The 26,131-nt window shown below is 39.9% G+C and overlaps 1 protein-coding gene across 5 annotated transcripts in view; it reads left to right on the top strand.

Annotated features, from left to right (window-relative positions):
- The window catches only part of KCNJ16 (potassium inwardly rectifying channel subfamily J member 16), a 358,272-nt gene that overhangs the window by 205,703 nt on the left and 126,438 nt on the right, over positions 1–26,131 (top strand). For 4 of the 5 annotated variants that reach the window (XM_007185589.2, XM_007185585.2, XM_057536934.1 and 1 more), the window contains exon 1: positions 22,664–22,681. The gene's annotated coding sequence lies outside the window, so the exon portion shown is untranslated. Of the gene's footprint in view, positions 1–19,510; positions 19,683–22,663; positions 22,682–26,131 lie in introns of those variants that run through there. The other variant, XM_057536933.1, reaches the window with a different exon arrangement.

Genomic DNA, 26,131 nt, shown 5'->3' with positions numbered 1-26,131 from the left:
CCAGATGGGAGAAACAGTCAAACATTTAAACATTAGAAATCCCACAACAAAAGAATAAAGAAAAGATAGACGTTTTTTCTCCAAATTTCCAAAGAGGAGAAATTGAAAGGAAAACGTTGACAGTTGGAGTTTCACTACATTTTTAAAATTTCATACTTAAAAAAAATATTTTATATTGAAAGGCAAACTACAGAGTACCAAACAGGGGAAAGAGGTTGTCTCTCTTCTTACTGCCACATGCAAATTTATAACAAAATAATTAACTAATAGATATACTGTCCAATGTCATAGCTAATTTATAAGTGAGCAAATATAAATAATAGATATGCAAATAAAAATGTATACTTATGCTAGTAATTTAAGAATTATCATTAAATTGAGATTACATTTCACCTATTAAATTATAATAAACATCAAAAGAGAATTTTTAAAGAGAGCAAAACATCATGGAACTGATTTTCCTTCATCACTGGTGATGTTTGTAAACTGGTAAAAATGTTTTGGAATGCAACTTGAAATTTCACGCACTTGATTGAATGAGCTGGGTTCAGAGGTGTGAAATTGTGAAATAATCCTATTTTTTCTTCCAAATTTTGTGTTGGATCTTCCTTCTTTGCCTTTGGACAAAAACGTCTGGTATACTCATCCTCAGGTATACAGAAGTCCAGTTTGAGACTAAGAAACAAAACACAACACCAATCCTTCATTGTATAATCCAGCTTCAGGCTTCTTCTCTGGACTCCTAACTTGGAACCTGTAAACCTATAGTAGGGAAGGTGGATACTCCATCGTTTTTCCACCTCATTCTTCCATTCCTCCTCCCTTACTGTGTTGCTTCTTGGCTCCTCCTTGGTGATAGGGAGTCCGAGAGGAGAAATCAGGGCTCAAAAATTATCTATCAATTGGTGCAATTTGTAATCTGGGTCCAGAGTCCTGTGATGGAGACAGGTACTTAAATGCTGTCTTTCTGCCTCAGGGTATCTATGGATTCTTGAAAGACTACCCCTGATACTGTCCACTGACCTGAGCAGTGACCCAACTGCGTGCCCATGTATGACATCCATCTGAACTGCTTCTGGCGGTGGTCTTCTCATAACCTTTTACTCTTGCGGGCTCTCAGCCCTTGTAGGCAAACCACATGATGAGATCCTCTCCAGGTGGCACCTGCCTCCTTGCCCTCTGTAGGGTCCACCCTGATCCAGCTTTTTTTCTGTGTTCAGCCATCCGGATTCCTTCCATCCAACCTCTTGCCTTTCAAGTTTTTCAGGCGAGAGCCAGCCTCTTTGTTTTCCAAATTCCTCACATGTCAAGATCAAAGTTTTCTCACTGGGCCTGAAGTTGGTTAACAAAGCGTAGTGGAGGGGAAGAAAAGTGTGGGATTTACTGACAATTGTTCTAAAACATTATTTATCCATCTTCCTAACGCATTCTTAGCTTTTGTTGTATAATAGAAGGCGGGTGATAGGCTAAGAGGGGCTGAACCTGGTTTGGGCAGTCTCCTTTGCAGGTCACATGTAAATGACCAGGCGTCTCTCTCTAGGAGGTAGGGGCATTTGTCACATAACTTTTCAGCTTTGAAATCCCAGCCAAAATTGAAACAATGGAAAAAATCCCATTTAGATTTTACACATATAAAAAAAATCTTCAAAATTTTCTAAACGTTGTAGACTATAGGGGGAAAAAAAAAAACCCTGAATTATGTAAGAGCATATTATGCATTAAGATAGTTATTGTAGTATTAATTATAAAACTGTAAAATTCCAAAATGGTAATTTGGAAGTAATCCAAAGTCCTATGATAGGAGAATGGCTCAGGAAGTTAGGACATATCTCTATTAAGGGAGACCATGCTACTAAAATAATGGTAACAGACTACGCTCTCATGCGGGAAAATACAGTTCAACACTAAGTGGGAAAAGCAAGATACAAAACTGTCTTCACACTACGTTTACAACTATGTAAGATGCTTATTAAGAAGCCTGGGCTAGGAAATCAAACAGTTAGTTTTCTCCTCACTCCTCTGTGACTTGGTAGTTTGCTAGCCTTGGGGAAGTTATTTAAAACCTCCAGCTCTTTTCTCTAAAAAAAAGGATCATACTCTCTATTGTTGTCATGAGACTTACGTGAGCTGAGGCAGAGAAAGTCTTACTGGGAACTTAGTAATTACTCAAAAAGCTTGGGAAAGACATACAAAAATGAAAAATTGGAGTGAGGTTAAAATAGTAATATTTCTTTTACCTTATTTATAATCTTCCTTTAACAATGTTGTATTACTTCCATAATTAAAAACAGACTCACAGAAACCGAGCAGCAGCAGGCCAGTATACTGGTGATGCCAGCCCACAAACTCGGAGGACGCCTTCTCTACAGGAGGCTGCACCAAACTGAGGCTTCCTCACATTTCATGGGCAAATCTGTTTCCCAACAGATTGTGTGAAACAGTCTAAAAAAACGCATCCCAATTACTGGTGTTCTCTAGCCATCTTTGCATCCCCTGGGTACCACTCCCTTAGACTTCAGATACATGCTGCAGTGGTTCACCTTGCCTCTTCCCAGTCCGTTTAGGTCACATGATACAACCCAAATAAAATATGTCAGAAATAAACCAAGGCTAATATCCTTTGATGAAAGAGGGAAAATTACAGTCTCCTAGAGTAGGTTTAATTCAAACAAGAGAATATATCTTGGCAAACCTTTCAATGACTTTTATTACAGTTTACTGTATGCCCTCATTATCAGAACTATAATATGCATATACCTTGGTTATTAAAGTAAACCACTTTTGAAGGTTTTCAAATAAACTCCCTTCCTAATGCATTATCACTCTTTTATTTACTGCTGTTTGCACTTGTAAAAACATTACATGCATTATTTCAAACTAAGAAGAGAGCCAACCATAGCGTTTAAAAAGGATGAAAAGGTTGAAAATTTTAAAGGTCTTTGTTGAGTGGATTTAGGACTAGGGCCTTGACCGTTTCCCAGAAACATCTAACTGATTAACCTAAACTAATCTCTCAAGTCTAAGTAATATTAATTAATATTTGCATTTTTATGTGGCTTTATGCTGTTGCTTCTAGTGAGAACTAGTCAACTTGCTCAATCAATAGTAAAAAATCTATATTCTCATACTTGAGGGGAAATTTAAATAATTACAACTACATGTCCCGCTTCATGGTTATACCGGGATAAATGATTAAAAATAAACCCCCAAATAAAAACATATCCAACAGAACATTTAAGAATTATCTTCCTTTGATCTTTTATTATTTAAAGAAAAGATGGTAAAGTTTGGCTGGAACCTTGTAGTCAATTATTTTTAAAAGGAACTGGGGGACTTCCCTGGTGGCGAAGTGGTTAAGAATCCACCTGCCAATGCAGGGGACACGGGTTCAAGCCCTGGGCCGGGAAGATCCCACATGCCACGGAGCAGCTAAGCACGTGCGCCACAACAACTGAGCCTGCGCTCTAGAGCCCTCGAGCCACAACTACTGAAGCCCGTGTGCCACAACTACTGAGCCCACGTGCCTAGAGCCCGTGCTGCGCAACAAGAGAAGCCACCGCAATGAGAAGCCCGCGCACCGCAACGAAGAGTAGCCCCCGCTCGCTGCAACTAGAGAAAACCCCGTGCACAGCAACGAAGACCCAGCGCAGCAAAAAATTTTTAAAAAGTCATAAAAGGAACGTGGAGTTGAGGATAGTAGCTCATTGAAATTTGAGTGCAGTGGTCTATCAATCAACTTTGGCTAGAAAACAATAAGAACTCAGTGGCACACAACTGCAGGCATTTATGTCTCACTTACGTGTCTGCCTGGCAGAAGGGGGGCGGGACTTCTCCGCTCTTGGCTGGGATCAGCTGGACTTGGGCTCCAGCCACAGATTCAGATCAGGTTTGTTGCAGGTTTGTCCTCAGGGACCAGGAACCAGGAGACTAGATGGGGAATGTGCTCATGAAGGGGGAGGGATGATCCCAAAGAGGATGAGGAAAAGCAAACGATGCTTCTCAAGGCCCAGACTTGGAACTTGCACACTATCCTTTCCACACCCCTATCATTGTAAGTTACATGTTCATGTGTTGGAGAAATGTACTCCTCCCACAGAAAGTGGGGAAGAAGAGACGGACTGTCCCTAACAGTCTAATCTAACACAAGCAATATATATATTGTACTTCATGTTCCTATAACGATGCCATAAACACATCAACCTCATTGCTAAATTCTCTCACTTTTTTTCTCTTTAGTGTTTCTCATACCTTTCCAATGTTCTCCATTCCTTGGTTATGTGTGTAACATACTTTCCTTAAACTATTACAGTGGATTCCCTCCCTGTGTTTCAGGCACCTTACCTGCACCTTCTACAAGACTGTCATTGTTAACTTTTTAACATAAAATTTGGTCATATTATTCCTCCCCTTATAATTCAATGAACTCTCCATCCTGACAGGGGGGCAGACTTTCTTAACGTGGAATAAATGACCCTGTCCATCTAATTTGTTCCTTTCCCCTCTTCCCTTTCCTGAACCAATTTCCATATTACGTTTTAGACATGCACACTCTTCCTACGGTCTCTCACACACTCCAGGCCCCTGCACCTGCCCTAGCATCTGTCCTCTTCCCCTGGTCCATGGGTCATCCTTCAACTCCAGCATTTGTCTGAAACTGTACCAGTCAGGCAAGGATAATGTATAGAGCGGTAACAAATGACAGTGACTTCTAACCACAAAGCTTGCTTTCTTGTTCAAATACATGGTCATTGCTGGCTGGCTTTGGATCGCTTCCTTCCAGGATTCAATCTGATAGAGTAGCTCTTATAAAATGAGACATTTCACCATAGGATAAATAAAAATATAGCACGCACTAGCTCTTATAACTTCTGCTTGGGAGTGATCCATGCCGCTTCCACTCATTTTATTGGCTAAAGCAAGTCACATATCCACCTCAGAGTACAGTAGGATGGAGATGAGAACCTGTTCTTCCGAGGCAGACACCTGAATGTCAGTAAGTATTTTGAAGAATAAGAAGATACACCACAGAAGCTGTACTTTTGTCTTCCTATTAGACTTAAAGATTCCTTCCACAATGTAACAACAACAATAATTAATATGTCTACTTTTTATTTAAAGGAATAGGGGTGTATATAATATATACATCTTTATGGATCACCCAATTCATTGATACGTTTTCTACTTTCCACTCGATGGTGTCACTCAACTTTCTGCCACAACATAACAGAGATCGCTTTTCTTCCAGTTTCCTGTAACATTTACCTCATTTGCCTGCCAGCCTTCACCTGGAGCTTGATGAATGACCACAGGCTTCTGTCGACAGTTTCTTCCAGGCACTCAGGCTGTTCCTAACCCTTTTCTCAAAGCCCACTGCCTAGTTCCAAAGCCACCCCCAAGCTTTGGGTTCGTATTTTGGCAATGTTCCACTCTTGATATTAATACATGTGTTAGTTGTATATTGCTCTGTGATAAATTACTACAAAACTTAGCATCCTAAACAAACAAGCACTCATGATCTCAGTTTCTGGATGGTCTAGCCAAGAGTGTTTCTAGCCCGGGTATTGAGAGTGACGCTTGGTTCCTTCTCTCTGCTTTCAGTAAGATGCAAGAAGGGAGAGATAGGCTAAAGAAAAGGCTGTTAATTTGTTTTAATTATTGTTTTGAAGATTCCCAGGGTGTAGCACAGGGTTTAATGCATAGGGGAAAGAGACTCGAATAAAAATGGCTAACTGAATGAATCAATAAAAATTTAACCAAGATAGTAGGACATGGAATGTACTCTGTATGATACTACAATGGTGGATGCATGTCATTACACATTTGTCAAAACTAATAAAATGTACAGCACCAAGAGTGAACCCTAATGTAAACTATAGACTTCAAGTGATAATGATGTGTCAGCATAGGTTCGTTCACTGTAACAAATATTCTGCTCGGGCGGGGGATGGTGATAGTAGGGAAGCTGTGCCTCTGTGTGAGGAGAGGGCGTATGGGAACTTTCTGTGCTTTCCTCTCAGTTTTGCTGAGGACCTACAACTGCTGTGAAAAATAAAGTCTATTATCTTTTTTAAAAATACCACTTTGGGGAAAATCTTTTAGCCAAAACAGTCACACTTAAGTCAGTATATACTGAGCATTCAGTTTTGACTATTATCCCCGTGGCTCTGTTCCTGACCAAATTTAGGTGACTCTTGGAAGAGTCCACCAAGGACAGGTTTAATAATCAGAGGGACAGAAGTAAGAGGGTAGACAGGGCGACAAATCCGAAGCCCACACCGAATTTTTTCATTCCAGATCCTCTGATCCTAGATCGAATCTTTGGTTTTGGGTACCATGTATGCGTGTGTCAGTGCCTGGGACCCTTTTAAATTAGTTTATAATAGCATAGTACCATTTCAGTAGCTTCCCTAGGTTGGATTCAGTTGGTCAGTTGGCCCCTTCATGCCTCAGAAACAGATGGTTCGGGGTCACGGGTGTTTCTGTGACAAATTTGTTCCTTTATCAATGCCTTTGAAGAGCAATGGGAATCAGCCATTTGGGACATTTGACTACCTGTTTTATTCCTTCCTGCACTGTGAATTTCTGCTAGGGATTGTCAGATTTCTACTTCTTCTCCCAACCACGATGTGGGAGAGTGATGCGTCTGCACGAAGAAAAGGACAACGTGGGGACCTGGGAAAGTGGGACCCTGGCATGCAATATGGATTGCCAGAGGTAAGTCTAATGTTTTACTTTACTCTGGGAACATACCCAAGTAAGGGGATTATAATCCTTTAGCTGTGTTTTCAGACGACCTGTGTTCCCTGGAAAGTCAAAGTACAGCCTATGAATTTGACCTGATGAAAGTTAATAAAAACAAGGTGTTAGAAAAGAGTCAGAGAAAGGGGTGAGCTTAGTAACATCTGGGATCACTGCCTTGAACCCCACAGTTATCTACCTTCCTTTGAAACCCCGGGAGTAATCTTCACCCTAAGTAATTGTAGCTAAACTGGAAACTGTGCTAGACTGGAAATTATGGTGATTCCCCTGGTTGTAGAGGAAAGAGTCCTTTGGCTTCACCTCCACCTGATACCCTGCTAGGTGTGACAACAATGACATTGGTTGCATGTATGGGTGGAGGGGAGTGAGAGACAGTTCTGGAGATAGGAAAGTCCATTATGCATTCAGAAGAGCGTTTCTTCTTGCTCGTTTATTCCCCATAGAGAATCAATGAGAAGCATTTTTTCTCCTTGTAAAATCAATGCCTTTAATTCTCTAAAATATATGGATGAGAAGGGAAATAATTTACTGCTTGGGCATTAGTTCTTGTCAAGGTGACAGACTGTAGATATGATTGACAAATAACCATACAAAAATAGTAGTCTTTCTTATTGACATTAGGCTGACTTTGGCCAATTTTGTCATGAAAAGCTAGAGACATTGCATAGCCATTGTGCTTGTGCTTTCTGGTGGACCATCTACTTGTATGACCTCAGAATAAGGTCATGAAATGTGCCAGAGTTGGTGGAGAAAAACTTGTGTCTTTGAAATTTAAGAGCATTTTTTATTCCCTCTGGTAGTCTTTCTGAAATTCTGTGAGTAGGACTTACCTAGTTTGATTCTTCATTACTTGGAAGTACTGAATAGTTTTTCTTGGAAGTGACCAGATGGAAAAAACTAAAAATGTTTTAGAAGAGCTATTAATGCTGGGTGGATTTTTTCTAGAAGCCTTTTTATTTTTACTTAGATTTCGATCAAGAATATTTATGAGATTAATATTAGCTTATCCAATGTGATAAAATCTGTTTTTGTTAGAATTTTAAGCCACAGCTATATGCATTGATGGGCTAGACTTTGTTTTTGATGATCATCTTTACTTCTTGAGCATTTGGAAGACAACAAAATGAAAAATTTTCACGACAGTTTTGCTTCAAATGGCATAAGTTATTGTCTTTAAAGATATGAACCTGAGGAAGCAGTGATATTGTCTCCAGAATCTTTTCATAGAGGACATTTAGTCCCATTTATATTGCCCTAATGGATATTTCTTGGTAAAGAACAAGCACCAAATGTATAATGGGGAACTCTCAAAGAATGACCAGGGTTTTTTTTTAAACTAGATGTCTTTTCCTAAAAGAGCAATTCTACAGAAAAATAATGAGTAAACCCAAAGAAATTCATTTTCTTCTTAATATTTTGTAATCCTATGCTGTCAACCCACCTACAATTAGATAGAGTTTAGGTGTTGAAATGCTCAAAATTTCCACAAAAGGGAGAACGTTTTGTAGGATTTTCATGGTGCAGACACAAATACTGTGGAGTGGACAGAGGAAGAAGAGCAGGCTTCTAAAATCCAGGGAGACGGCCAAATAATTGATGCTCTGTGAATGCAAGTGAGCGCCTTTGCCAGAGCAGAGCATCCAGGAGTAAGTGTGTTCCCCTTACAGTTTTACGAGGCAGAGGCTGCGATGTAGAAAGAAGAGAAAAGACTTTGGAATAAAGCAAACCTGGGTACAAATCATTAACAGCTTCATCTTCCAGAGATTTCTGAATCTCTCCAAACATCTGTTTTCTCATTTCTTAATTTCTGAAAAGTTTCTGTTAATAAATTTTTAACAGAAATAAAAGAGATGTTGGGAACCAAAGTATCTGGGGGGGTCACCAGGGTTGTCTTCCACTTGACATTGGTATCTGTATGCGTTGGGTTTATATTTAATTTGTTAATGTCAGTCACCAGAAGGTACTCATTTTGTGGGTCACAGTTTTCTCCATGCAGTCATATGTTCAATAACTGCTGTTATCCTCCAGGAATCATACAAAGGACTTGTCAAGGTAAGTGTTAACCTGCTTGAGAGTAGCTGTGGAACAGTGGAAGGAACAAAATCATGCACTTCTCACCCCAGACTTAACTTGTTACCTTTACCTGGTCCTTAGCTTCCTCGTTTGTGTGATGAAACAGATGACTACTTGGCAGGGAGGATATGACAATTTAGTGAGGCAGATTATTCAGAAGTGCCTAAAACAAAGTAGATGGTTAATAAAAGTCCATTATGGAAAATATAGTAAAATGGATGATCACTGAATGAAAATGAAGGACGCTTGTCCTCCTGACATGTTTTTTAGAGTAGCATGAGCAAAGATACCTCAGCACTTTGGTGTACCTGTGTTCTTTCCTCTGCTTTCATTTTCACTTGCCAAATATATATTGATATTGCATTCATTATTTTTTCTCAGTATAGCTTGTTGTAAGTAGCTTCACTAATTATCTTGTTACAACTCAGTAAGTGGGTGAATTCTTCTGTCCAGTGTCTTTGATACAATCAAATGAGTCCCAACAAGTTTTTTTTTTTTTTTTTTTTTTAAATTTTATTTATTTATTTATTTATTTATTTATTTATGGCTGTGCTGGGTCTTCGGTTCGTGCGAGGGCTTTCTCTAGTTGCGGCAAGCGGGGGCCACTCTTCATCGCGGTGCGGGGACCGCTCTTCATCGCGGTGCGCGGGCCTTTCACTATCGCGGCCCCTCCCGTTGCGGGGCACAGGCTCCAGACGCGCAGGCTCAGCAGCCGTGGCTCACGGGCCCAGCCGCTCCGTGGCATGTGGGATCCTCCCAGACCAGGGCTCGAACCCGTGTCTCCCGCATTAGCAGGCAGACTCTCAACCACTGCGCCACCAGGGAAGCCCTGTCCCAACAAGTTTTATCTTTCTTTTCAATTTGCTACGTTTAAGTCCTGATCTGCTGTCCTCTGTTTAGCATGTTCCGGCAGAAAAGGACTTTATTAGTGTCCTGTGTTTCAAAGTCAGATTAATATGCGATTTTGCTTATACAGAAATAATGGCAGGCCCCCAAATAGCTCATGATATGTGATTTTGATTGCGTTTCCACGAGTCAAAATGCGTTTTGGATAAACCATTCACGTACATTGAATCTGGTACTTTGAAACCAAAGACACACTTTTTGAGGCAGATGTTTTAGGTCACATGTGGAATAAGTGGTCGAATAGACATATCTTTGAATGGAGTTCATGTTAGAAAGTCATTATTAGATTGTTTGCCTCTGATATAAAGGGTTCTTAATGGGTGCTTTGCAAAATTTATTCTATTAGTTATTTTTCAGTTGGTTTAAAACCAGTAACCAAGATACAAATTGTATAGGAAAGGCCCATAGAAATAAATTAATAACTGTGAATATTATCTTTCTGTTTTTGAGAATGCCAACGTGAAGACTCACTTTCATATTCCTTCATGTTTCAGTAATGAAAATTTTTTATTATCCTTTAATGGTAAATCTGGCTTTGCCCTGAATCTCGAAAGAATCTGGTTTGGTGCCCTGTTTTGAAATCTGCATAAAAAGAAACCATTCATTGTAAAGCACTTTTCACATATTTTAAAGTACCGTGTTATCTGTACCTACATTGCTTAGGATGAAAACAAGAAACAAAGTATCCCTTTTAATCATAAAACATAGGTAGAGAAAGAAGTGAGGATGCCAAAGAAATAAACAATTATTTGTGTACTCTGTTTGTTTATTTCATGACATTTCCTTCTAGCAGTTTGTTTGCTTGTTTAATGAAAGCAGAGAAGACGTGATGCCAGGTCTCGTAGTTTTGGATCCTTGCATTTCTCCAGTTTCCAGTCCCTTTTGGCAATGAAATTTCTTGTCTCATGTTCACAATTGAATTCTTACTTCAACACTGCTCTTGTGACTGTAGTGGCTGATGATGGAGCGTTCATACTGTTTCTGTTGGTACAGAGCCAATCAAATAAAAAGTGCAGTGAGACCATTAACATCAAGTACAAATTCACATGTACCACGGATGGGTAGAGTACCAAAAGGAACCAAGAGAACTGTCAAAAAGAATCAGCCCAGCCAGAGAACTATCCATTTACAAAGCATCGTACGCAGCAGTATTTGGCCTATGATGAAAAGTTCAGCGTCCCCAGATAGAGTCAAGTAGCCCCAGTTTTCAATTTTTTAATGATAATTTATAGGGATTGGTACGTTCTGTTTATATATTTTTTAATTATCCAAATTTTAATTTTGGAAAAGCAAATCAAATTGCATGAGTTCCTAGAACTGTTCTTTATGACGCCTCAATGTTCAGTTATCCTGGAGGTGGTGAGGTTAACGCTGACCTTCAGTGCTGGAGACTAGCTCTTCTGGATCTTCCACATGGATAATCATACCTGGAAGCAGTGAAGCTACAAGGGATACAAATGATCTGTTCTGAGGTTTCAAGAACACCTGGTAGTTTTTAGTTTTTCTTTCCTCATATTTCTCCACTAATGTATCTTCTTTCAATGCAGAAACACCTTAGAATATAGACTGATGACAGTATGAAAGCTGTTTGGAACTGTAAATGCTGATTTTCCAAGCTGCTTAAAAAAAAAAAAATCTACATATATGTGATAATGCTGAGAGGAAACAATTAAAAGTAATGTCTATTTTATTGCAACTAAAATTTACAGCTTTTCAACACAGCAACTCCAGCAAGACTTGGAGAGACATCGAAAAGACTCATAAAATGCCCTTAAATATCCATTTGAAAGTGAATTTGTGGCCTTTCAGTTTTGCCAAAAAAGGGAAATTTCCTGAAACGTTTGCCGATTTTTCCTCAGACTCAGGGTATAATGTCCTAGTTACTGAGATCCTCTGGAAATTATTGAGGCAAGCTGCAACTTGCTCATTTTCACTCATCCAGGAAATGAAATAAACAAGCATATCTTTTATGATGTGGCAATGAAAACACTGGAATGTATTGACTGATTCCTTAGAAAAGTGAGGTGGGAAGAATGTCCTTTTTAAACTGCTGGTATCTGATATTTTCCCCCAAATAAACTCAGTCACAGACCTAAGACGTCTTAAGAGTTCATTGGTATGCCTGTCCAATTTATAGGTTCTATCAGGTTTTCTGAACCTTGGCTCTATTGATATTTGGGGTCAGATAATTCTTTCCTGGGAGAGGGAATGTCCTATACATTGTGGGGTGTTTAGTAGCATCTTTGGCCCCTACCCACTAGATACCAGTAGCCCCCTCCCTGCTAATTATAGCAACCAAAAATGTTTCCAGACATTGCCAAATTGCCCTTGGTTGAGAACCACTGCTGTAAATCTTAAAAAAAATAAAAATAAAATAACTTTAATACTTCCAAGACTTAAGATGTTATCTAGGATATTAGATAGATAGATAGATAGAAAGATAAAGATAAATATAGATAAATGTATACTATATATATACATATATATATACAGAGTACACACTATATTACTTTAGTCTTATGTATATGTATATCTATATAATGAGTATAAACACATATATATTTAGCCTTATACATCTATCTATATAACAAAAAGTTGTGTCTTTCATGTACAATTTTCTGTGCCCTTTGATCTTTTAAAAGAAACAGGATAAGCTTAAAAATGATTTTCTTCTGTGTCTTAAAACTCTTGCAATATGCAGGACATGTGTGTTTTGAAAAGTGATTTTAATGTGTGGGTTGCCTGTTCATTTTTTTTTTTTTTAAGAAATTCACGTTCTTTTATTTATTTATTTATTTATTTATTTATTTATTTATTTATGACTGTGTTGAGTCTTCGTTTCTGTGCGAGGGCTTTCTCTAGTTGCGGCAAGTGGGGACCACTCTTCATCGCGGTGCACGGGCCTCTCACCATCGCGGCCTCTCTTGTTGAGGAGCACAGGCTCCAGACGCGCGGGCTCAGTAATTGTGGCTCACGGGCCCAGTAGCTTCGTGGCATGTGGGATCTTCCCAGACCAGGGCTCGAACCCGTGTCCCCTGCATTGGCAGGCAGATTCTCAACCACTGCGCCACCAGGGAAGCCCCCTGTTCATTATTGATAGAAGGCATTTCTTGCCTCCTACCCATCACTCTCAGATCTTAAATGGGAAGATTATACTCCTGGGCTAGCTTCACGAGTGATCATATCGCTGCTTTCAAATGTACTTGCTGATGGTACAATCTTATGTGCAGCTGTCCCCAAGAGCTACCCAACAATTGCCCCCTTGGACTAGGTTCTCCATCTTTGCTCTCCCAACATTTCTTCTTCCCTTCCATGCTATCGGTATATTGATTCTGATCAATATACCGATAGCATGGTATTTTGTACCATGGTATATGGTATAGCTTGCTCAAAGAAGTAGTCAAGAAAGCAATGTATTGAAAACAAAGCTGTGAATCCGACCAGAAAGGTACTCAAGGTAAGTAAGAAAATGGGGTTGCATTTTTATGATGTGTGGGAAAAAGTCATCCTCGAAAAATCTGGCTCTGAGGCCAACCATTATTCCCTTTGGGGGAAGGTATCATGCAAAACATCTCCTGATTTTAGGAGATCTCACAACGACGTCTGTTGTCCTCGGCGCTTTACTCAGGAACACGGACCAAGTTTCAATCTGAGAAAGAATGTTGACTTAACGCAGCACCTTTCTCTGGGCCAAGTTGCCTTCTTTGTAATCTCTCAAGTGGCATATTTAGTTTACACTTGGAATAAAAAATATGTGAACATAGAATTCAGCCCACAGATTAATTATTTGGGCTTTCTAAATTTGGGAGAATTGACTTACTGAAGCAGATGTTTCTGAATGTTATCTCTTTACTGAAATCTCCACAAATTGAAATTCCTTTTAGACTTGCATGATTCAGGAGACTGATAACCTGAAAATAACCATCCAATAAAGTTATTACACCTTCCCTCCATGTCTCTGATCACATATTTTCAAGAAAGCATTGAAATTTGTACCAAAGTGCTTATGTAGGTGGTCTCTTAAAAGCTAGGCTCCATCATGGCAAGTGAGAAAAATAACTCTGTCATAGACCTCAGACTCTTTCCTGACGTCAGCCTAAATGGAGTTCTGTGCTCTTTACAAGCCCCTGAATATTTGATAACTTTGAAATGTGCACGTGTAAATTCCCTGTGAATCTCTAATTGGACAAAATTGAACGCCCATCGCTATAACTTGGAGCTAATTTCATTCGTTAATAACTATATTGTCTGCAAAGGGAAGACACATGTTAGAAGAGCACCAACAAGGCCAAGTATGTTGAAATGTGTGGGTTATTAACCATAAAATTCACAGTAGGAGAAACTGTGTGTAGGTAAGAAATGCTGTCTCTGTTTGAAAGTACAGGGCGCTTGCTTACGTTTCCCTTCTCTTCTTCCGTCACTGGCGCCATATAGCTTGTATACGTGGACACCAGCGTCCACTGGGCACTTCCTGGGTGACCAGGTAGAAATGAAGAGGCACCAGCGTCCACTGGGCACTTCCTGGGGGACCAGGTAGAAACGAAGAGGCACCAGCGTCCACCGGGCACTTCCTGGGGGACCAGGTAGAAACGAAGAGGCACCAGCGTCCACCGGGCACTTCCTGGGGGACCAGGTAGAAACGAAGAGGCACCAGCGCCCACCGGGCACTTCCTGGGTGACCAGGTAGAAACGAAGAGGCACCAGCGTCCACTGGGCACTTCCTGGGTGACCAGGTAGAAACGAAGAAGCAAACCGTTGTCTCATTTACACTCAGAGCCGACCTGAGAGACTAGAGGGGACTTTGGTGGTTAGTATTGCTGTCTTTTTACCCTGGGTTCTAGGGCATAAGAATCCAAGTCCTTAAATGTCTCCTTCATAATCATCAAATTATGAGGTGATTGCGGCCAGTTCTTTTGACAATATGAGAAAAGGACAGAGCTTCTTACCTACGGTTTATCTCTTGAAACTTTAAAAAACCACCAAGCACACTAGGACTCCCCCATTGAATAGGTCCCATGCAATCTGCCAGCATTGGCTAAACCAAATTCATTCCCTCGACAGTCAACAAATATGATATCGCTTATATGTGGAATTTTAAAAAATGGTACAAATGGACCTATTTGCACAGGAGAAATAGAGTCACAGATGTAGAAAACAAACTTATGGTTACCAAAGGGGGAAAGGTGGGGGGAAGGATAAATTGGGAGATTGGGATTGACATATACACACTACTATATATAAAATAGATAACTAATAAGAACCTACTCTATAGCACAGGGAACTCTATTCAATACTCTGTAATTACCTATATGGGAATAGAATCTAAAGAGTGGATATACGTATATGTGTGATTCACTTTGCTGTACACCTGAAACTAACACAACATTGTAAATCAACTATACTCCAATAAAAATTAATTTAAAAAAACAGCCAACAAATATTTTTAGTCATTTGCTATGTACCAGGAAGTGTCCTGAGAACCAAAAATATAGCAGCAAACCATAGAAACAGTTCTCTGCCCTCATGGAGCTTCTATTCTAGTGTCAGGTAAGGGGAGAGAGGCTGTGAGAAGATAAACCAGTAAACAGAAAAAGATGATTTAGATAGTGATAAGTTCTATAAAGAAAATTAACGAGAAATGGGATGGAAAGTGATGGCCAGGGTGTAGAGGAGATTTTAGATTGGGTTATTAAGACATTACTCTCCGAGGAGGTCACATTTGAGTTGAGACATAAAAGATAAGAATCATCCAAACATTTGGACTTAGGGGAAGACCATTCCAGATGAAGGGAATTGCAATAACGGCCTTAAGACAGACATGAGCTTGGTGTCCTTTATGTGTAGAAGAGAGCCTGTATGTCTAGATTCTAGAGAGTGAGATTAGGTACTGCTATGGACGGAGTTAAGTACTTCCCTCCCACTCCCCAACAAAAAAAAGATGTCATACGTTGAAGCCCTAACCCTCAATGTGACTGTATTTGGAGATGGGGCTTTTCAAGAGGAAATTAAAGTTAACTGAGGTCATAAAGGTGGGTCCCTAATCTGATAGGACTGTCCTTCTAAGAAGAGAAATGACACCAGAGATCTCTCTGTCTCCATGTGGACACAAAAAAGGTTCCATGAGGACACAGTGAGAACGTAGCAGTCTGCACGGCAGGAAGAAACCCAACCTGCTGACACTTTGATCTTCCACTTCTAGCCTCCAGAACTGTGAGAAGATAAATTTCTGTTGTTTAAGTTACCCAGTCCATGGTATTTTGTTAGGGGAGCTCTAACAGATGAATACAGGAACCTAACCTAGGGACTAGTTGAAAATGAGGCCAGCCTCCTGTTTATGAAAATATGTTGCACTGTGGTTCAGAAGTTCTGATTTATTCTATGTGTAATGGAATGTTATTCAAAAGGAGGGTCTAATTTATCCTTTAAAGATGTCACTCTGGCTGCGATGTGAATAAAGAATCATTTGATTTGGGGAGCGTAGCAAGAGAGAGACCAGCTGGCAACAAATGTTAGCAGCTTAGACTAGGCTGGTCACGGTAGAGATTATGAAAAGGACAGATTTCAAGATGTATTCTGAAGGTAGAATCAACAGAATTATGTAGTAATTATGTAGTATACTGAATACAGTGTGCGATGGTATGAAAGAACTCCTCAGACAATTTTGGCTTAGTCAAATGAGAATAGGGTGGTTTTACTGAGATGGTTATTTTCTCATCTGGGGAGGAATAGGCTATCAGAATGGAGTAGACAGGGATTAAGAGTTCTATTCTAGTTGTAGTGGAGATATCAAAGGGGAAAGTTGTATACAGTGGGCCCTCTGTATCCATGGGTACTGCATCTGTGCATTCAACCAACTGCAGATCAAAAATATTTTTTCAGAAAAATTCCAGAATGTTCCAAAAAGCAAAACTTGAATTTGCCACATGCCAGCAACCATTTATATAGCTTTTACATCGCATTAGGTATTCTAAGTTATCTAGACACGATTTAAAGTATACAGGAAGAGGTGCATAAGTTATATGTAAATACTACTCCATTTTACATAATGAACTTGAGCATCGTGGATTTTGGTATCTGTGGAGGCTTCTGGAGCCAATCCTCCACCAATACTGAAGGGCAATTGTATATAAGTTTGGAGCTCAGTAGAGCAATCTGAGTTGGGAGATATAAATTTGGGATTTATTGGCAGTTGAAAGGTATTTTAAAAGGAACAAAAATTAAATTTCCTAAGAGCAGAATGTAGGTAGAAAGGAATCAAGGCTCTGTGACCAAGATCCAGGTCAGTCCAATATTTAGAGGTCTCTCAAACAATTAAAGAAGAGCTAGCACAATTCTTTACAACCTCTTCCAGAAAATAGAAGATGAAGAAGTACTTTCCAACTCATTGAATGAGGGCAAAATTACCTTGATATCACAACTAGAGAAAGACATTACAAAAGAAAAAAGCTACAGACAATATCTCATATAAACTTAGCTGTAAAATTTCTAAACAAAGTGTTAGCAACTTGAATCCAGCAAAATATATGTTAAGAATATGCATTGTGGCCCAGAGGGGTTTATTCCAGTTACACAATGCTAGTTAAATATTAGAAAATCAATCAGTGCAACCTATCATATCAACAACTAAAGAAGAAAAATCACCTGATTGTATCAATTCATAGAGAGAAAACACATGGCAAAATTTAACACTCATTTATTATGTATATTATGTACAAATACTTATGATCTTTATATTATGTAAGGGGACATGACAACTAAATGCAATATGGTATCCTGGATAAGATCTTGGAACAGAACAAGAACGTTAATAATAATAAAAAAAAAAGAAGCCTGCTGAAATCTGAATAAAGTCTGGAGTTTAGGCAATGGTGATGTTCCAATGTTGGTTTCTTAGTTTTGACCAATGTACCACAGAAATGTAAGGTGATAGCATTAGGAGAAACATACTGGGTGAAGGGTGTATGGGAACTCTCTGTACTATCTTTGCAACTTTTCGGTAAGTCTAAAATTATTTCAGAATAAAAAGTATATTTAACAAACAATATTTTACAATTTAGGCAAAAAAATATCAAGTTCGCAAGAGTAAATAGAATAATGTGTAAGAGCAAAATTTTAAACGTGGTTGAAAGATAATAAAGAAGATCTGCATGAATGGAAAGGTATAAGAAGTGCATTCATTAGAAGAAGCAGTATGATACAGATGGCAACTTTCCCCAAATTTCAACAAAAATAGCAAAAATATCCTTGGATTGACAATTTGTTGATCTTTGAGTAATAAAATTAAAAACAAAAAGAAGGCTAGGGAATGTAAATGTAAGTGATTAATTGCAGAATACTTTTAATGAAAGATTTAATGTACTGGTCACCATAATTATTAATTGTCATCATTTCAGTTATTTACTCATTTCATGAGCAAACGTGCACTGAATGCTTTATGACCCACGTGCTTTGTAGAGCCACTCTTTAAGAATGAACAAAATTGTCTACCAAATTGCTCCTCTACCCTGATAGCAATCCTCAATATTATTTTGAAGGTATATGTAGTGAGATCGATACAGATAAACCTAAGTTCCAAAGCAAATTTATGACCAGAATAAACAGGTACTTTTTCAGCTCTTCACATCTTTGGTTCTATGTAGGTAGAACTTGAACATGTTTGGTGTGGAGCTAATCAAACAAGACTGAAGGCAAATCAAGTGGATGGAACAACTAACTGAAGAAGGCAACCAGAGAAAACTATTCAGTAATCAGTCCTGAAATAATAGCACTTTTAAATGACTCCCCATGTTCCAGATGGTGGGCTGGGGCCTTGCAGACAATCCATTCAACCCTTTCCATTGCCGCAAGAAGCCATGATTATTTATGACTCTGGTATAGACTAGGAAATAGACTTACAGAGGTTACTTGATACATCGACACCTGTAGAGCTAGTACATGGTGGAGTTAGGATTAGAATCCAAGTCTAGACTGTCCAACTCTGCTTTATCCTTCTGAACTGACACTGTGATAAGAGGCTTCTCTGTAGGACAACCAATAAGTCTTTCAAATATCTTGGCACCCAATGAGCCTGTTTGTTTAGGTAAAGGTGAGAATAGAATCGTTCTCATTTTCTCTTGATAATAGATCCTTGTGTCATGAAAACTCTAAATATAAATGCTTTGGAATTCAGTCGAACTGTGTTTTCTTCTTTAAAAAAAGGACGGGGGGGATTGAATTTCAAGCCAAGCGATTTCTGGAAAGAGTCACGCATGCAAGGCAGCGCTAGTACTCTGGAGGTCCCGCCATATTGGGACAGGTCCTAATTGGCGGAAAGAAAGGGAAAGATTCATAATGAATATAATAACAGGGCGAGATGGAACAAAAAGGACTCCTTTCTCTTTTCCTTCTAATCAAGGGCCCTGATAAAAGACACACAGACACATAGCAAGAGCCTTCCAAGGTTGAATCACATTTATTTCCAAACCTGCTGTCATTTAAAATGTAGGTTCAGAAAAATAAGCAACCAACAATCAAACAAAATCCTCTCATCTTGGGCCAAATTCTGAGCTGAACTAAAACAGGATATTTTCTAGAAGCCTATTAAATGTTTGGCCAACATGAAACAATCCTTTATTTGTTATAAAATGATTCTTAAGCTCCCACAGCTTCAATGATACTGACAGGTTTAAGTAAAAGGACCAGCATGGGGGAGAGTGTCCCATGACAGCTCTTCACATTGATTCATGGGAAATGCAGGGTGGGACCACTTTAATCATCATTTGTATTATTACAGGTGCCCATTTTGATGACTCGTTGCGCTACTGCCTTTGATCTCCACTATAGAAAATGCTCTGCTCCATCTCAGAAGGGATTGCCGTGTGCCCCATTAGCTGGCCTTTGGATCAAACCAGCAACAGACCTCACAGCTAGAATTCCACCGTTGGCCATTCACAAAGAGATAAATTGTGAGTCCTTTCCATCACTTCCAAATATTTCTTTCAACAGAGAACAATTAAAAAAAAATCTATTAGCTAATTTTGCCATGTGCTTTGGTTACTAATAAGGTTTAGAGTTTGGGTCTTAATCATAAAGTGTTTTGCCAAAGCCCTTTCCCCCCCCCCGCCCCCCCGCCCCAGCTATTGAAGGAATTAATTAAGCCTGGGTAGACCTTGTAAAAGATGTTTTTAATGTTGGCTTTATGCCTTTGCTGCTGATGATAATAACACTCCTATCTGCAATTCATCACCTGATTTTAGATAAGGGTGCTGCTACTGAGCCGTGATCCTAGGCGGCCTTTCAATCCTTTTTCCGTGAGATTTTTTTTCTACTAGCGTGTGTTATTAGTCTTGGGGCCAGTAACATATGCTTTTTTTTTTTTTTTTTTTAATTTTTGGCTGTGTTGGGTCTTCGTTTCTGTGCGAGAGCTTTCTCTAGTTGCGGCAAGTGGGGGCCACTCTTCATCGCGGTGCACGGGCCTCTCACTATCGCGGCCTCTCTTATTGCGGAGCGCAGGCTCAGTAGTTGTGGCTCGCGGGCCTAGTTGCTCCGTGGCATGTGGGATCTTCCCAGACCAGGGCTTGAACCTGTGTCCCCTGCATTGGCAGGCAGATTCTCAACCACTGCGCCACCAGGGAAGCCCCTTACATATGCATTTTTGAGGTAAAGGAAAGGTGTTTTGCCATCATAGGAGACAGAATAAATATAACTGGCCCTTGGAAGGGTAGAAAGTGTGGCTCATTTGCCACTATGTTTTAATTACCTAAGACTAAATTAAGGAAGGCAACGTGGTGGAGTGGAGTAACCTGGGATTTGTAGTCAAGGTCCTGAGACCAAAGCCACAATGTGTCATCTACTAGTTGGTTATCCTTGGGTAAGTCCGTTCAGACGTCGCAGATTCAGCGTCCTATCTCTTACCTGAGACTAATCGCAACAGCTTATCTTAATGAACTGTTGATTTAGTACTTATGAGACTAGTTTGTAAATGGTAAATCCTGCACAGATGTTGACTAAAATAATGACTGAGCCACAAGACCCAAGTTGTAGGGAGTTTGGGAGAGTATTCTAAGGAGTTATTGAATAACACAATACAGAAAAATGAAATACCTATTTGTATTTGTTTTCTATGACTGCATAACAAATGACCACAAGCTCTGTGGCTGAGAGCAGTGCACATTTATTATCTCACAGGCTCTGTGGGGCAGGAATCTGGGCTTGGCTTAGCGGGGGTGTCTGGAGAGCTGCAGTCGAGGTGTTGGTCAGAGTTGGGTCCTCATCTGGGGGCTTGACCGGGGTGGATCTGCTACCAAACCCAGTGCGCTGGCAGGATCATCTCTGTGGTTGTAGAACCCAGGTTCTTTCCTTCTTGCCGGCTGTTTGCTAGGGCTGCCCTCAGCTCCAGGAGATTGCCACGGTTCTTTATCATGTGGCCCTCTCTTCAGGCCTTCTCACAACAGCTTCTTCCTTGGAAGCCATCAAAAGAGAAAGTCTTCTGCCTGAGACTGCTGGCAGGGCAGTTTTATATAAAGTAATATAATCATGGCAGTGACATCATCGCCTTTGCACGTAACTGTTTAACATCATCACAGGAGAGACAGCGTCGTCCGCAGTTTCTGTGGATCGAAGCAGGTTACAGTTACCGCCGCACTCCATAGGAGCGGATTTCACAAAGGCGTGAACACTCGAAAGCAAGGGTCATGAGGCTGCCTTAGAGTCTGTCCACCACACCGTTCATTTTCAGGTCTCTAGATGTTAAATGTACACATCAGAGCATTTGTTCAATTTGTAGACTACGGAATTTAGGCGTCAACCTTCCTACCTTTTCAACAGACCTGATGACAGAAACTAGCAAATAGGCATACAGAAATAGAATATGTCACATTCCTGCAGAGTAGAAAATACACAGAATATTCTACTTAGCCAAACCTGGGTGTCCGACCTCGCTTTTTCTCCTCTAAAACAAGGTGAAGATCATCTTAACTTCAGTGAAGTTAGGTCGTTACAATGAGGGTTGCCGCTGGGACCAGTGATGGTGTGATTTCCCTCCTGCAATCATTCTCCATCACCATTCACCTCACTCCGGGCGCTGAGAGGTTGACCCCTGTGGATTCTATCAAGCCCTTTGAGTGCCCGTTGAGTTCAGCCAACGGGAGGCCGCAGCAGGACTGAGGAGAGAAGAAGAGCCAGGTCCCTTGCTCGATCATTTATTCCCCTCCCTGTAGGATCTGCTTAGGCTGCCTGGGCCTCTCTGAGAGCTCCGTCCCCACCCCCATGTCATCCTCACATGGCAGAGTCTCTACAGGACCCTCCCGTCAGGATTCAGTAACTGCTCTCTTCCCTCGTCCATTTAGGCACAGATAACAATTTGGATGTCCCTAGCCCTGGGGTGCTGCCCTGATTGTGTGTACTTGTGTGTGTGTGATTTCTCTGAATGCTCCCCACAGCTTTGCTAATAATTCCTGTATTAAATCTCCCTCAAATTACTGTAAATCGAGCATGGCATTTTTTTTTTTTTTTCTTGCAGGACTCTGGCAGATATATCACTCAAAGAATTTAAGTTTTATAAACACCGGGGTTTGTGCATAAAGGGTAATCAAAAAATTGTTGAATGAATGAGAAAAAAACTCTTTGCCAGTGAGTGTAGTCTTTTTCCCATTCAATAATTCAATAGGTCTTGAGGGGCTTCCTCTTCCTTGTGGAGTTCTAATGAGGAGAGTCAATGTGATGGTTCATATTTCCTGGAAAATCTTCCTAAAGGCTCGAGATGATAAATATTGCTTATTCCAGAAGAGGTAAGGGTGTTGATTTTTTAAAACTTTCTCCTTTACTCTTATCCAGGACAGAGTTATGGGGGGAAAAAGGCAAGATGCGTATGTTTACAACAGACTCTCAGTGCTGATATCTGTGTTGAAGGATGTCATGATCCACATTGGTCTTCGGTGGAAGAAGCAACAGTGCAGTAGCAAAGGTTGTAATATTAAAGAATTGTTATAGCATGTTAAAAAGACAAAATAAGTGAGAATATTGGATAAAGCTAAAATGTTAAAAAAAATAGGCATGCTATAAAGAAAGTCTAGGTAAAAATATGTGAGGTGGTAGAATAAACACTTGAGGACGTGTGAAATGTTTGATTTTTAAAGATAATTAAAAGGGAATTTGGCTGGATATTCAATATTGTGTTGTATGGATGAAAACTGGGTAACTGTGAGGGATTAAATCAATAATTTTGAAGTCTTGTTTATAGGACTATTTCATCACGTTCTGCTGTTAATATTTGCTCAGTAGTGTCTGATCAATGAGATCTCACTGAGATTTCTCAAACATTTGTTTTAATCACACAGATATGCGTTATCATAGCTGCAAATAGGAACTAAGCAGCGGCCAGATTTCTGGGCTTTGTCTACATTCTTTTCTCATATGAGTTTTGACATTACAGACACAAGATATCCTGGATGGAGGGCTTTGGAGTATGAAACCCGTTTCTAGACATAGAGTCATTTTGTTTGTTTGTTTGCCAGATCAAGGGCCCCTTTTCCTCAGTCTAATTCCTGTACTGCTATAAAAGTAGGACACAGCATGTCAAGGCTAAACATATGCTCCTCTATAGACATGCAGTCTGACTTTCAAAAGAGTAAGGACCTGGCTCTGGGACTCTTCGCAGACATCCTTAGTTTTTAAGCTGTATCCTGTGCGCTCAGCTTTATGTACTCTTCTAGGAAGGCGTTTTTATAGGGAATCCATAGCTTACCTATACCGGAACTCGGTTAGTTACTCAAAAATAGTAAACGTGTACATCCTGTTCTATGAACGTCTTCAGAGAACTTTTACTGATTTTTCTTTTCTATTTTTGAAATCCTGGTTGGAAAGCTCTGGTAGCGATCGTGGCAGAAGTACACTTGATGTAGTTCTAGGACCAGAGTCTAGAGACCTGTGATCCAGTCCCAGCTCTGCCACGATTTGACTGTGGAAAACGGAGCACTTCCTCTCTCTGAGCTTCATTGTCATTTTGTGAAAAGTAATCATACAAGAGCAATAGGTTCGCCTGCAGAATAGCCATGATCCACAGAGTTTAAGATTCTCTAATGTGTACTCTGATTTTAACTTGCTCAGAATACACTGAAGTCTAAGCTCGTTTTCATGAAACTTCTTTTTTTCTTCATTTTATTGAAGTATAGTTGATTGACAATGTTGTGTTAATTTCTGCTGTACAGCAAAGTGACTCAGTTATATATAGAGATATATATATATACATATATATGTATTCTTTTTCATATTCTTTTCCATTATGGTTTGTCACAGGATAGTGAATACAGTTCCCTATGCTATACAGTAGGACCCTGTTGTTCATCCATCCTATCTATACTAGTTTTCATCTGCTAATCCCACACTCCCACTCCTTGCCTTCCCTTCCCTTCCTTCCCCTCCCCTCCCCTCCCCTCCCCTCCCCTTCCTTCCCCTCCTCTCCCCTTCCTTCCCCTCCTCTCCCCTCCCCTTCCCTTCCCCCTATGAAACTTCTGAATTAACCCATTCAAAATATTTATTGAACATTTGCTCGGTTCAGAGAGTTAGATGGGGTAATAATAAGCAGAAGAAAGTAGCGTAGTTATTGAGCCTTTTTTTTTTTAATGTTCACTCTCTGAACATGGTCACTGCTTTTAAGGAACTGATGATCTATTAAAGAGAAAGGCCATGTTTGCACATAAACCTGATGCTTGCCAGAGGGTGAAAAGAGAGGCTGGGACCAGCATCCAAAGACATAAAAAAAGGTCACTGTGTGTCTAGGAACCATGGTAAGAAATACAATAGTAGCGAATGTGTGATTATTTACTGTGAGCCAGAACCTGGGCCAAATACTTCTCACAGGTGAAAACAAAGTTATTACTTGGGTACCATTATATGCTCCATTCTGTGTTAGAAAGGGGTATCACAGAGAAGTGAAGTGATTTCCCAAGGCCACAGAACTAGATGGTGCTAGAATCAGGGTGCTAGTTCAGGCTGCTGTCTGCAATAAACCCACTCCTTTTCAGGTATAATCAAGATGCTTCATGTAGTCCAATGAAAGTGAAATTATTTTCAACAAGTGACATCAGAGAAGTCTTTATAATATTCTATCTTTTGGGTCTTTTCAATGTTTCTCAAAGTTATTTTTGTTTTTAATCCCAAGACCATCTGTCTGAGAATCACTTGGGTGAACTTATTAAAAATATAGACTCCTGGGCCTTATCCTAGACCTATTAAATCACAATTCTGAGACTGGATGAGGAAATCCAAATTTTTAACAATCTCTTTGGTTTATTCTGATGTACACTAATGTTAACAAATTCTAAGGGAAAGATTAGATTTCAATACGTGAAAAAGTTAAACAGTTCTAGGTAGAGAGGATATGAACAAAAATGTGGCATCCAAAGATAAGCCATTCTGGGGGTTTGAAAGCAAACATTTAGCAGGCATGTAGGGTGTATATAAGGAAATAGCAAGATACAAGTGTAGGTCTTGAAAAAGTACAAGTCAGTCTGCTTTGAGCTTTGAGTAAAGTTCCTAGGGCAATGGACTTTATTGGGCAATCAAATAGAGACATTTGGGGGATTTTTTGAATAGAAAAATAGCCTATTAAAGTAGAATTTTAGGCAAGTTAGTCAGGTGGCCATTAGGGTGGGTGGGGTGTGGATAGATCGGCAAAGACCTTACGTAATTGGGGCTCTTAAATGCCTGAATGGTTGATAACTGATGATATTGAGTACTCAGAAAGGAAGGGAGTAAAGTAAAATACATTTTGGGAAAAAAAAATCACAGTGTAAAGGTATTTCCTGGGTCGGATGTTGTGAGAGAAGTCTGAAAAATAGGAGCTTGGGTATCTGGGTGCCAGGAATGATGGAGCCGTGTGAACAGGAGGAGAAGAGTGGGGGGCAAGCACGGGTTTGATGGCAGGTGGTGCAGAGTCCACTTTGACACACATTCGTGATGCCAGCCAAACGCAGATCTTCATGTCCAGTCGGCAGTTCGTAATTCGAGACAGAATTAAAGGAAAATGTCAGCACTTGAGGCGTAGATTTAGATGTGCTGTGCGTGACTAAGAGAAGGAGAACCTTGAAAGGGAGAAATAAATGACAACACGTAGAGGATTAGAGAAACAAACACAGGACAGCACCTGGGGAATCCTTTCACCGCTACTGTGGAGAAGAGATTGAGGAGGAAAAGATGCACTTTTCTGTTGTCAAGAAGAGTTCAACAAAAATATAGTCTGAGGTTAACCTTAGGTACATTCTCTTCTTAAACAGGGCTGCGAGAAATACGCGCAAATGTCTCAAAATATTACCAGTCGCCCCCTGCTACGAACGTGCATTTCCAGAGAACTTACAGTTAAAATTCAGATCCAGTAATTTCCTGCTCTGGTGACCATGAACACAGAAATGGATTT

The sequence above is a fragment of the Balaenoptera acutorostrata genome, chromosome 20, assembly GCF_949987535.1.
Source record: "Balaenoptera acutorostrata chromosome 20, mBalAcu1.1, whole genome shotgun sequence".
NCBI classification, from domain to species: domain Eukaryota; kingdom Metazoa; phylum Chordata; class Mammalia; order Artiodactyla; family Balaenopteridae; genus Balaenoptera; species Balaenoptera acutorostrata.
The sequence above is the reverse complement of the archived record's forward strand: the minus strand, read 5'-3'. Positions and strand labels throughout refer to the sequence as shown.